The sequence below is a fragment of the Loxodonta africana genome, chromosome 7 (genome assembly GCF_030014295.1).
Source record: "Loxodonta africana isolate mLoxAfr1 chromosome 7, mLoxAfr1.hap2, whole genome shotgun sequence".
NCBI lineage: Eukaryota > Metazoa > Chordata > Mammalia > Proboscidea > Elephantidae > Loxodonta > Loxodonta africana.
Window position 1 is genome coordinate 115113101 of NC_087348.1, and position 11069 is coordinate 115124169.

At 38.9% G+C, this 11069-nt stretch overlaps 1 long non-coding RNA gene across 1 annotated transcript in view; it reads right to left on the minus strand.

Annotated features, from left to right (window-relative positions):
* LOC111752125 (uncharacterized) overlaps positions 1–8516 on the minus strand; it is a 62238-nt gene extending 53722 nt beyond the window's left edge. Inside the window, exon 1 of the long non-coding RNA XR_002787121.2 lies at positions 8392–8516. This is a non-coding gene — a long non-coding RNA (uncharacterized LOC111752125). The remainder of the gene's footprint in view (positions 1–8391) is intronic.
* Between the last annotated feature and the right edge of the window lie 2553 nt (positions 8517–11069).

The following is an 11069-nucleotide window of genomic DNA, read 5'->3' on the forward strand; positions in this document are numbered from 1 at the left end:
AAGAAACAAGTGGTATACTGAAGCAACAGTGAGATCCCCAGAACTTTGAAATAAACCTATGAAGATTACCTTTTGAGAGTAAAAATAAAATCAACACACACTGGACTCAAAGCTAACTTATCTAAGGTTGCTTTAAACACAAAGACACAGAAAGCAAGCCTTGGTTAAAACCAGATTCAGGATATTAGCATTTTTAAGGAGATAATGCATTAATCAGAGGGGACTATTCAGGAAGGAAAGCATGTTAAAAAAAAGAAAGAAAGAAAGGCAGACAGAGAAGGAAATACTGGCCGTGCCCACATACCCGATGTCCAGGAGAGTGGGCCCCTCGGCTCATGAACAAGAGTATTAAGCGTGTGCCAGGAACGGAGATGTCTGCATCGATCCATCATGGTTTTTATCACACTAGACTATCCAGCTAACTCTCCTGGTTCTGAGTGTAAGTTCACCAACTCATCTTTTGATCACAATGTGACTCTAGGTAGATAACACACTGATCAATAACCAGGAGCACTTTATCTGCTTAAAATGGTGATGTTTAAATCATGAATTCTTTTTTGTTTTTGTTTTGCTTTAATTTGAAGCATGCGTCATCTTCCCACCTGATTAACACTCACCCCAGAAAAGTGCAAGGAGCCGTGGGCTCTTTGTCTGAAAGGGAAGGATTCTGCTCAATGTCTGTTGGGTGGGAGTTGTCAAAATTCCCACTGGAACAATCTTCTTGCTACAGGGTGGTTGGGATTATTTCAGTGGCTTCTTGAACTGTCTGGGATAGCGTCCGTGCTCCACCAGGGCTACCCGGTTTTGCGCTACAAGCTAGCTGCCACTAAAGACCTTTACTCAGAGGAAACCCCAAACCCTGCCCTTCCAGAACATATCATTCTCCTGCCTGCTGAGAAACATGCATGACTAAATAAACAAGGAAAGAGAGACTTTTTCATGAATAGAAAATTAAAACATGAAAAAGAACTGACCAGGAGTTGAAGAGGAGAGCCTGGAGGGGTTTGTCTAGTTAAAAAAACAGACAGGCCAAGTCACATGAGCCCTTGTCTGTCTTCCAACTCAGCCACGTGCAACAACCTCTCTGGCCCGAGGGAGCCACTAGGATCTGCTCATATCAAATTTGATGTGTGTGTCCTGGCTAATAAAACCACTAGTACCCATAACTCTCGCTTTTACTTTCGATTAAATGATTTGTATTATAATGTTATTTAAATATGTACAAACATAAACCTGTGTATAAACTCCTTATGCTCACACAACCATAAACCTGCAGAACCAATATAATTCAAATTATTCATTTAATGTGAGACATGATGTTACTTTGCTGAAATAAAATCACCCTTTCCTCTCTGACTACACCGTTGAATGCCAGAGCACGGATCTTTTTGGTTTGGCAGCCTGTGCTACTATGCGCTTGCGAGAACTCAATGTTCCCAACACAGTTCTTCATTTCAGCTACTATGAAATTTTTGTTCACAGCGTGCATCTTGATGTCATTGGCTTTCACTTATGTATTACATTTTCCTCTGTTCTTTTCCTTTGCACTTGAGGCCAATAAAACTATAACCCAAAAGTCGATGCCAATGCCAACCCAAAATTGCCTGACTATGCTCAGGTAGTCATTGGATGACCCAGAATGTGTTTATATTGATGTGTCTGGATTATCTTCAAATTAAACACAACATTTTTCGGCAGAAAGGGACAAGAGCTGGTTGAATGAACACGCGAAATCCGAGGTGGAATGGAGAAGTGTGCTGTCACATTATAGGGAGAGCAACTAAGGTCACATGACCATGCGTGTATAAATTTTTGCATGAAAAACTAACTCGAGCTGTAAACTTTCACTTAAAGCACAATAAAAAGAAAAAAAAATTAAACCCAACATTTTAAAAAATTACTGTGAAGGGCTTCTACACTCTAGGCTGAGAAGCTAGTGGAGTCTAGTCCTGTGACCACCGTGTTATCTTTTCCTCTGTCTGTGTGAAAATGTAAGACATGAAATCTATTATGGCTCCTTTCTGCTGTCAGCTCACAAAACTGTTGAGGCAACTTTATGCCATTTTCTTCACTTTTGCTCTCTACAACTTTGCACTTCTCCTTAAGCAAGGGTATGTAAGCTGGGGGAATATTCACACAGAGAGACTCACCTTCTCCTCAAAAACCCATTGCTGTCAAGTTGATTCTGACTCATAGCAACCCTATAGGATAGAGTACAACTGTCCCGCAGGGTTTCCAATGAGCAGCTGGGATTCGAACTGCCCACATTTTGGTTAGTGGCCGAGCTCTTAATCACTGAACTGGAAAAGAATGTGGTTGGAGTCTTGGTGCCCAATCATTTTTAGTTTTGTCAAAGAGTAGTGTTCTTTTTAGGCACCATTGAGTCCATTTTTAACTCATAGTGTCCCCATGTGACAGAGCAGAGCTGCCCCCTAGGGTTTTCCACACTGTAATCTTTACGGGAGCAGATTGCTCTTTCTCCTGCAGAGCCACTGGGGAAGTTTGAATTTCCAATCTTTCAGTTACTTAACCACTGCACCACCAGGGCTCCTTCAAAGACCAATAGCCTATCTTTAAAGGAGCAGAACAGTGGACCAGACTCCCCTAACTTTATATTTCCCTGCTAACCCCTGCTAGAGCAGAATTTACGCCTGCCTTTGCCTTCTACTCCGTTTTTCCCTTCCCTGGGGATGTGAAGTGTACTTTTAGGATGAAAGAAAAATAAACATTGAAATTTTACTGATTTGAAACATTGGTTGCCAGAGCTTCTGACATAGCTGCATCAGTTCTGCATCTAATCAAATAATTTGGGTTAGCGTAGGGGTCCCAACCCTGTCCCCATAGACCAATGAACTTTTGCCTCCCAAATGCCCACCGATTTGAAATACCAACTTTATCATAATAAATTTCCATGTGAATTGCTGAATTCCATGCTGCCACTTGACCTATCAGTCTATTCCCAGGAGTATCAAACCATTTTAAATACTGTCAACAAATACGAGCTACTGGATTTTACCCCCTTGCCTTCTAATTTTTCTTTCATAACATTGTTATATTTTTTCTTTTGCCTTTTCTCTCTATGTTTTTGAAGATTTCACCATCTCCCAGATCTATAATTTGATCTTCAAGCCTTCTGTTGAAAAAAAAATTTACAATCATGATTTTTATTTATAAGAACTGTTTTTTTATTCTTCCTCCTTCATAAACAGCTTGTTCTTATTTTGAGGCTACAATGTTCACCCATCCTAAGGATAATAGATTAGAATGGTCTTAAATTTCTCCTTTGTTTTCTGGGTTAGTGGTTTTGGTTTTCCCTCACTTCTAGGTTGTTTTGCTTAAATATCTGGTTATCACTGGTTGGCTCCACTAGTCTGATTCCATTTTCTCTCCATCCTCCAGAAATTCTTTTCCATTGCTAGTCCCAATGGCGCCCTTTCTCATTTTTCAGCATTGTTATGAATGTTTTGTTTTTAAAGCATTTTTTCTGTTATTTCCTTGAGAATTTGGGAAGAAGATTCAGTTCACCTTCCTGTATAATTTACTAATTAAAAAAAAATTGAAGTCTCATCTTTAAATAATGTTGGCAGAAGAAGTATGAGATTTCATATTTCATGTAAGATACAATTTCATCCAAATGCCCACTGATCTGAAATGTCAGCTTCACCATATAATAAATTTCTCTGTAAATGTAGGTTTATTTCTGAACTTCCTGATGCCTCATTGATCTATGAATCTCTCCTCTGACAGTAGCACATTGTGTTTAATTACTGTGTGAGAAAAATAATACAGACCTCTAGAACAATAATATAGACCGCTAGGTCTGTAATAATACAGACCTCTAAAAAACCTTGAAATTCCACTTCCTCCATGCAAACCTGCTTATTAAGCCGAAAAACAGTGGTTACATAAGATTTATAACATTTCCTCGTCACTTATGATAAATAAACTCTGTATTGTCACAAAGTATATATAACATAGAATTATCTTAGTTGGTCTTCCAAAATGGTGATTAATATCTCCACTTTACAGAAGGAGAAATTAAAGCTTGGAAAACTTAGTGCCTTACTCAAGGTTATCCAGCCAGTAAGAGGCAGGACTTGAAGTCAGATCTTCTCAGGCCGGATCTCACTGTTACACAGTGTGGACACATAGTAGAGGCTCTTTGTTTAATTATTAGAATGCCCTTTGTTACCTAGCTTGTGCTTCATCTCCAAATGAATTAGAAAACAAATGTGTTGCTGATTATCCACTTGTAGAAGGTAAAACGATGTCTGCCAGACCATGTGTGCAGTGCAAGGTAATTCAAGCACTCTGACACCATTAACGGGGATGGACTCAGCTTCTTATATATCTTAGTCATCCGGTACTGCTATAACAGAAGTACCATGAGTACAGGGCTTTAACAAACAGAAATTTATTCTCTCACAGTAAGAGGCTAGAAGTCCAAATTCAGGGTGCTAGCTTCAGGAGAAGGCTTCCTCCCTCTGTCGGCTCTGAAATGAGGTCCTTGTCATCAATCTCCCCTCGGTTGTAGGAGTTTCTCAGTGCAGGGACCCCAGGTCCAAAGGACATGCTCTGCTCCTGGCTCTTCTTTCTTGGTGATATGAGGTCCCTCTCCTCTCTGCTTCTTTCTCTCTTTTATATCTCAAAAGAGATTGACTCAAGATTCACCTTAATCCTATAGATTGTGTCCAGTCCATTAACATAACTGCCTCTAATCCTGCCTCATTAACATCATAGAGGTTAGGATTTATAACATATATGAAAATTACACAAAATGGGGGACAATCATTCAATAGTGGAAATCATGTTGTCACAAATTTTGGGGGGACACAAGTCAATCCATAACTCTATAGTTGATCTTTGTTTCTTATATCAAAAAGATGCAACGCCTCCACAGGCTTTAGATTGCTTACTTTTTCTACTCCTTATTAAAAAAAAACCAAACCCAGTGCCATCGAGTAGATTCCGACTCATAGCGACCCTATAGGACAAAGTAGAACTCCCCCATAGTGTTTTCTAGGAGCGCCTAGGTGGATTTGAACTGCTGGCCCTTTGGTTAGCAGCCACAGCACTTAACCTGTACGCCACCAGGGTTTCCACTCCTTATTACACCTACAAGATATGCTCACATACCCATGCCACAAGCTTAAATAAAGAGATTTTAAAATTTGTGTTCCTGAAGAGTACAATCACTCAAAAAACCATGTATACCTGGAGACACAGACTGGAGGAAAGTATAGAAATGAAAATAATTATATATTCATGAGGAAATCTTACGGAAAAATATTTCTTTTAAAAACTGCTTTAGTATCATTGTATTTACATTTTTTTAAGTAATTAAATAATTTTAAATTATTTAATCTACTAAACGTGATCAAAACAGCAGCCCAGATTAAAAATTAATTAAAGGTTCTCCTCCAAAATGTATAGTGATTTATCTTAAAAGTTTCAATTCTCCCTCTGTCCTTTTCCCTGTTACTTGTTGGATGCAGTCGAGTCAATTCCAACTCATGGTGACCACATGTGACAGGGTAGAAACGCTCCATAGGGTTTTCTTAGCTGTAATTCTTACAGAAGCAGATCACCAGATCTTTCTCCCTGGATCAGCAGCCAAGCGCTGAATCTTTTGTGCCACCAGGGCGCCTTTGCCTCTCAGTAAGGCTTAAGAATGTGTGAAATGGCCAAAACAAAGAATTGGGAAGCAAAGGGTCTGGGTAGTGACAATCAAAGAGACAAATGGGAGATGGATGTTATAAAAGCAAATTAAAGAATCAGAAAGAGAGTGGAGAGAAAACAAACAGTACTATCCTCCCCAAGAGGGGAGGATCATAAAAAGAGGTAAGAAAAACTATTCGAGGTAAGTATAAAGACCCAGGAAGAGTAAGAAAGGAGGAGGGAAAGATTGAGCTAGAGAGATAAAGACTAAAGTGAAAAGAAACCATTAAAAAAACAAAAACAAACAAAAAGCCCAGGAAATTTCATCTCAAGAGGACAGGGAGGAAAGGATAACAATAGCTGAGGATTAAGGTGTGTGTTGGTCAGATATAAATATAATTGTTTTATGCCTACATGAAGCCGTTTTCTGCAAATGTCAACCATTCCCCATTTCTAAGTGCCCAAGAAAAAGAGGTCACACCCCATGTGAAAATGAAATTTAAATCCATTCCATTTCTAGGCTTCTATTTCTTTTCCTTTTCTCATTTCCCAACGCCCTCACATGTTTCAAAATCCAGTGATATTTACGGTGATTCGATTTGGTTACAAAGGCTCAAAGAGTAAGAAATTCGAGTTTGACCACCAAAGCCCAGGTCCCAGAAGGCCAAGGACTCAGGCCGACCAATAACTCCTTGACCAAACCCAACGTAAAAACAATCATCCAAAACCTGGAAATAAGGCAAGTAGATTACTGCCAGCTCTCTCATTATCATATTATTTTCCAACAAGCCTGCTTCAGGTCCTCTGATTCTCTAAGGCTGCAGTTAGTCTGACTTAATATTTAACATTAATTAGGGCTCAGACTCAGTCAAATGTTAACTTGTAGAAGATCGAAAAGTTATGAGCTATCTTTGTCCGGTGGAGATAAAAAAAAATAAATAAATGCCCAGTAGAAAAGATAATCTGTTTTATTGGCTTCCTAGGACATTAAATGGACCTCCTGGATCATGCAAGAGATGAATGCTCAGCTGCTGACTGAAAGACTTGGGTCCACACAGAAGTGCCTCGGAAGAAAAGTCTGGTGATTCACTTTGAAAAATTAGTCACTGAAAACCCTACGGGGTTCAGTTTTACTCTGACACACACTGGGTTGGCATGAGCTGGAACTGACTTGAAGGTAACTTTATTTTTTAAGAACATTAACAGTTTTCTATGTAACTTAATAACCTTGTTTCATCATTCTGTCTTTCACCAATTACGTATACTTCTTTGTCTCAGAGTCTCCTATGAACCAGCTTTACCATCCTGCTGCTTCCCTCACTGATGAGTTAAATAAATCTTTGAAAAGAACTCAATATGTATTTGTATGAGTATCATGTTCTTGAATGTTTGAAATGTATACATTGATAATGTTAACAACAATAATAATAATACCTTTTTTTTATATGCTAGAAACCCTGGTGGCGTAGTGGTTAAGTGCTACGACTGCTAACCAAAAGGTCAGCAGTTCTAATCCACCAGGCGCTCCCTGGAAACCCCATGGGGCAGCTCTACTGTGCCCTATAGGATCACTACGAGTCAGAAGGCACTCAACAGCAGTGAGTTTTTGTTTTTTTTTTACTATAGGCCAGACATGGTATTAAGTGCTCTGTGAGCATTATATCTTGTTTAATCCTCACAACAACCCTGCAAGTTTGGGGAAACTGAAGCCCAGAGAAGTAATTTTTCAAGTTCTCCAATGAGCAAAGGAAGCTTCGAACTCTGGACTGATTTAGTAAGAATTCTGCTTTCTTACTATTGCAATGTGTTGTTCAGCTAAAGTGTGTGGCAGTAACTGCCATGGGCAGGGGTCCAGCAGGGATGGGAGGTAATGGAAGACACTGAAGCTGGAAGTTGGGTGCTAATAGTGAGGGGCAGTTGGTAGAACAAGTAAAGCTGTTAGAGAACTAACATGTGCTGATTTTGTAAAAAAAAAAAAAAAAAAACTGCCACTATCCCCATTTAACAGATGAGGAGACTGACACTCAGAGAATGAGTTGCCTTCCCCCAAGTCATCGCACCGCGAAAGCCCATTGTCAGACTCCCAGCCCAGTGCACTTTCTGCAGTTCCCCCTGCTTCTGAACAGATGGTCAGCAAGTCAGCCATTTGTTCCATTTCTTAGTCCCAAACTATGGTTACAGCTGCCATTATATCCCCTTTGTCCTGAATTCATTTGGCTTTGAGATTTTTATCTTCCTGCTTTTGTCTTTGACATAATGATCAGGCAACATTTAATTTGGTCTCTGGTTCTCATTTATTTTTCTGGCATTATATTAGAGTTCACCATCCCCCTCCTAACCACCACCCACCTACCCCAGCAGTACAACATATGGCCACAACCTTTGTAGATATGCTACACATTTGCCTGCAATATCATTTTTACACCACAGAATTAGTTGTGGTTATCATTAATGGTAACAAACAGATGGGCTGCTCTAAACAGAAAACATACAGTAAGAATTCAATTTGAAATCAACTCTTGCCTGAACTTTCTTACACAAGGAATCACAGCTTTTAGGTTAAAAACATTTTAGAAATGAAGAAAAAGCTAGAATTAGTCTCTACATCCGCATTTTGTTTGTCAGTTTCAGCTCTGTGACTGCCATCTAGCAGAACTGAGCATAAGGCTGTATTTAAGAATATCAATTGATAGCAATTAATCTGAGAAAGAGCACACCTCTAAATTCACTTACCCTGAGCTACTTATTAGGCATGTTCTTTCCAAAAGCATCTCACCAGTTTCTTTAGGACTCTGGTCAAGTCACTTTACCTCTCTGGACTTCAGTATCTTTAACTAAATGAGAATGTTGAGCTCACAGGCCTCTTCCAACTCTGCTTCTCTGTGATTCTGTGTTACTTCTCTCATTATCTAGATTCCTGCTAATGACCTAGAGAGGGCAAAGCTGCTTCCTGCTATGTCAGCCCTGTACTATGGATATAGCATAACTCACTCAGGATTCTCCTTAAGGAGGAAAGAGCATTAAAATAAAGCAGAAGGAGGGTGAGTGAGCAGGAGTGGTGTGGAAAATGGTGGCAGGGGTGGGGAGGATAACATCTTTGGAGCACCTACTATGTTTTAGGAGCCCTAGTGGCATAGAGGTTAAAAGCTTGGCTGCTAATCAAAAGATCACACCAGAACCCAGCGCCGTTGAGTCGATTCCGACTCATAGCGACCCTATAGGACGTAGTAGAACTGCCTCATAGAGTTTCCAAGGAGCACCTGGTGGATTCGAACTGCCGACCCTTTGGCTAGCAGCCAAATCAAAAGATAGGCAGTTCAAATTCATCAGCTGCTCCTTGGAAACTCAATGGGGCAGTTCTACTCCGTCGTATAGGGTTAAATATAAATCAGAACCAACTCAACAGCAAACGAGGACAACAACAAACAACAACAACAACGTTTTAAGCCTTGTGCTAAGAACTTTCACACGGGTAGACTCATTTAATTGTTATAACAACATTAAGAAGAGGCTATTATTGTCTCAATGTAAAAGAAAAAAAGAAACCAAAGTTCAGAGAAAGCAAGTAATTTGCCCCAGGTTAGTAAGCGGTGGCACCAAATCTAAACCCAAAAGCTCATGTTCTTTCCATCACACCCTTTAGTGCCTTCACATTTCATTAGCTGCTTTGAACGAAGTGCTGAGGAATATTTCCTTTGCAGTTAATTAGCTTGACAATCCTAAAGGAAGTTTCAGTCAGTACGACATATTTTCATTTGGTATCTACTATGAGGCAGGCTTTTTTATGAGGCAGGCACTATTCTAGGCACTGGATATACATCAGTATAAAATATACTCAAGGTCCCACCCCTAATATAGTTTATGGTCCATTGGGAAAGATAAACTTTAAGTAAGAAATTGGAATTTACGTAAGAAGGAATGAGTTCTGGGAACAAAGAGTAAGGGAATCAAAACTAGTTCTAGGGGTCAAGAGAGAATTTATTGAGGAAGTGATATCTAAACTAAAATCTGAAGCATAAGAAGTTAACTAAACTAATATGGATGGTGTCATTTTAGGCTTGGGGAACAGCATATGCAAAAACTTAGAGATAAGAAAGTGGTAACTTCAAGTAACTCTCACACCGAATTGCTATGAAGATTAGTTGGTGAGTACAAAAAGGGATGTGTTCACTGCAGAACTTGAATTTCTGTGGGTACACATGTTTGTGCCCACCCATATATGTGTATTTAAAAAAAAAACTGGCCATAGAGCAAAGCTATTTTTTCTTTGTAGGACATTTTCCAAGTTGTTTTTCAAGAAATAATCCATCACTTAAAAAAATCTGATAAGATCCAGTTTCTCTACGAACAACTGTCATCATCATCATGATTAACTGCAAGCACTGATGGGTTAAATACCCAATTCTCTGAAATAAACAAGTCCAGTTCCCAACTTTGGAAACTTAAAGATCAGTGACCACTTCTTAGGGGGATGTAACAAGATACTGGCCTGGTGAGATGAATTATAAGGACTTGCCCAAAGCCAAGAGTCCCTGGAAGCACCAGAGGCTTTGGCAGGTTCTGAAAAGCATACACATAATGAATGAATCAAAAATTCAAGTTAAGCACAAGCAACAAAAGAAAATATAGATAAATTGAACTTCATCAAAATTCAAACTTTTCTTCAAAGGACACATCATGAAAATGAAAAGACAAAAACACAATGGGAGAAAATATTTGTAAATCATGTATCTGATAAGGGACTTGTATCCAGAATAAATAAAGACCTCTTGTGATTCAACAGTAAAAAGGCAAATAACTCAATTTAAAAAATGGGAAAAGGACTTCAATAGAAATTTCTCCAAAGAAGATACACAAATGGCCAGTAAGCATATAAAAACATGCCCGATATAATTAGGCATGAGGGAAATGCAAAGTGAAACCACAATGAGCACAATAAGATACCACTTCACACCCACTATGTGTGTATATATGTGTTTATAAAATAAGTGTTGCAAGAATGTGGAGAAATTGGAACACTTATACATTGCTAATGGGAATGTAAAATGGTATAGCAGCTTTAAAAAACAATCTGGCAGTTCCTCAAATGGTTAAACACAGAGTTACCATATTGAGCCAACAATTCCACGCCTAGGTATATATATCCAAGAGAAATGAAAACATGTTCACACAAAAAGTTGTACACAAATGTTCATAGCAGCATTATTGATATTATCCAAAACATGGAAACAACCCAAATGCCCATCAATTGATGAATGGATAAATAAAATGTGGTATACCCAGACAGTGTAATATTATCTGGTCATAAAAAGGAGTGAAATACTCATACATGCTACAACGTGGATGAATTGTGAAAACATGATGTTAAACGAAAGAAGCCAGTCACAAAAGACACATATCATATGATTCTA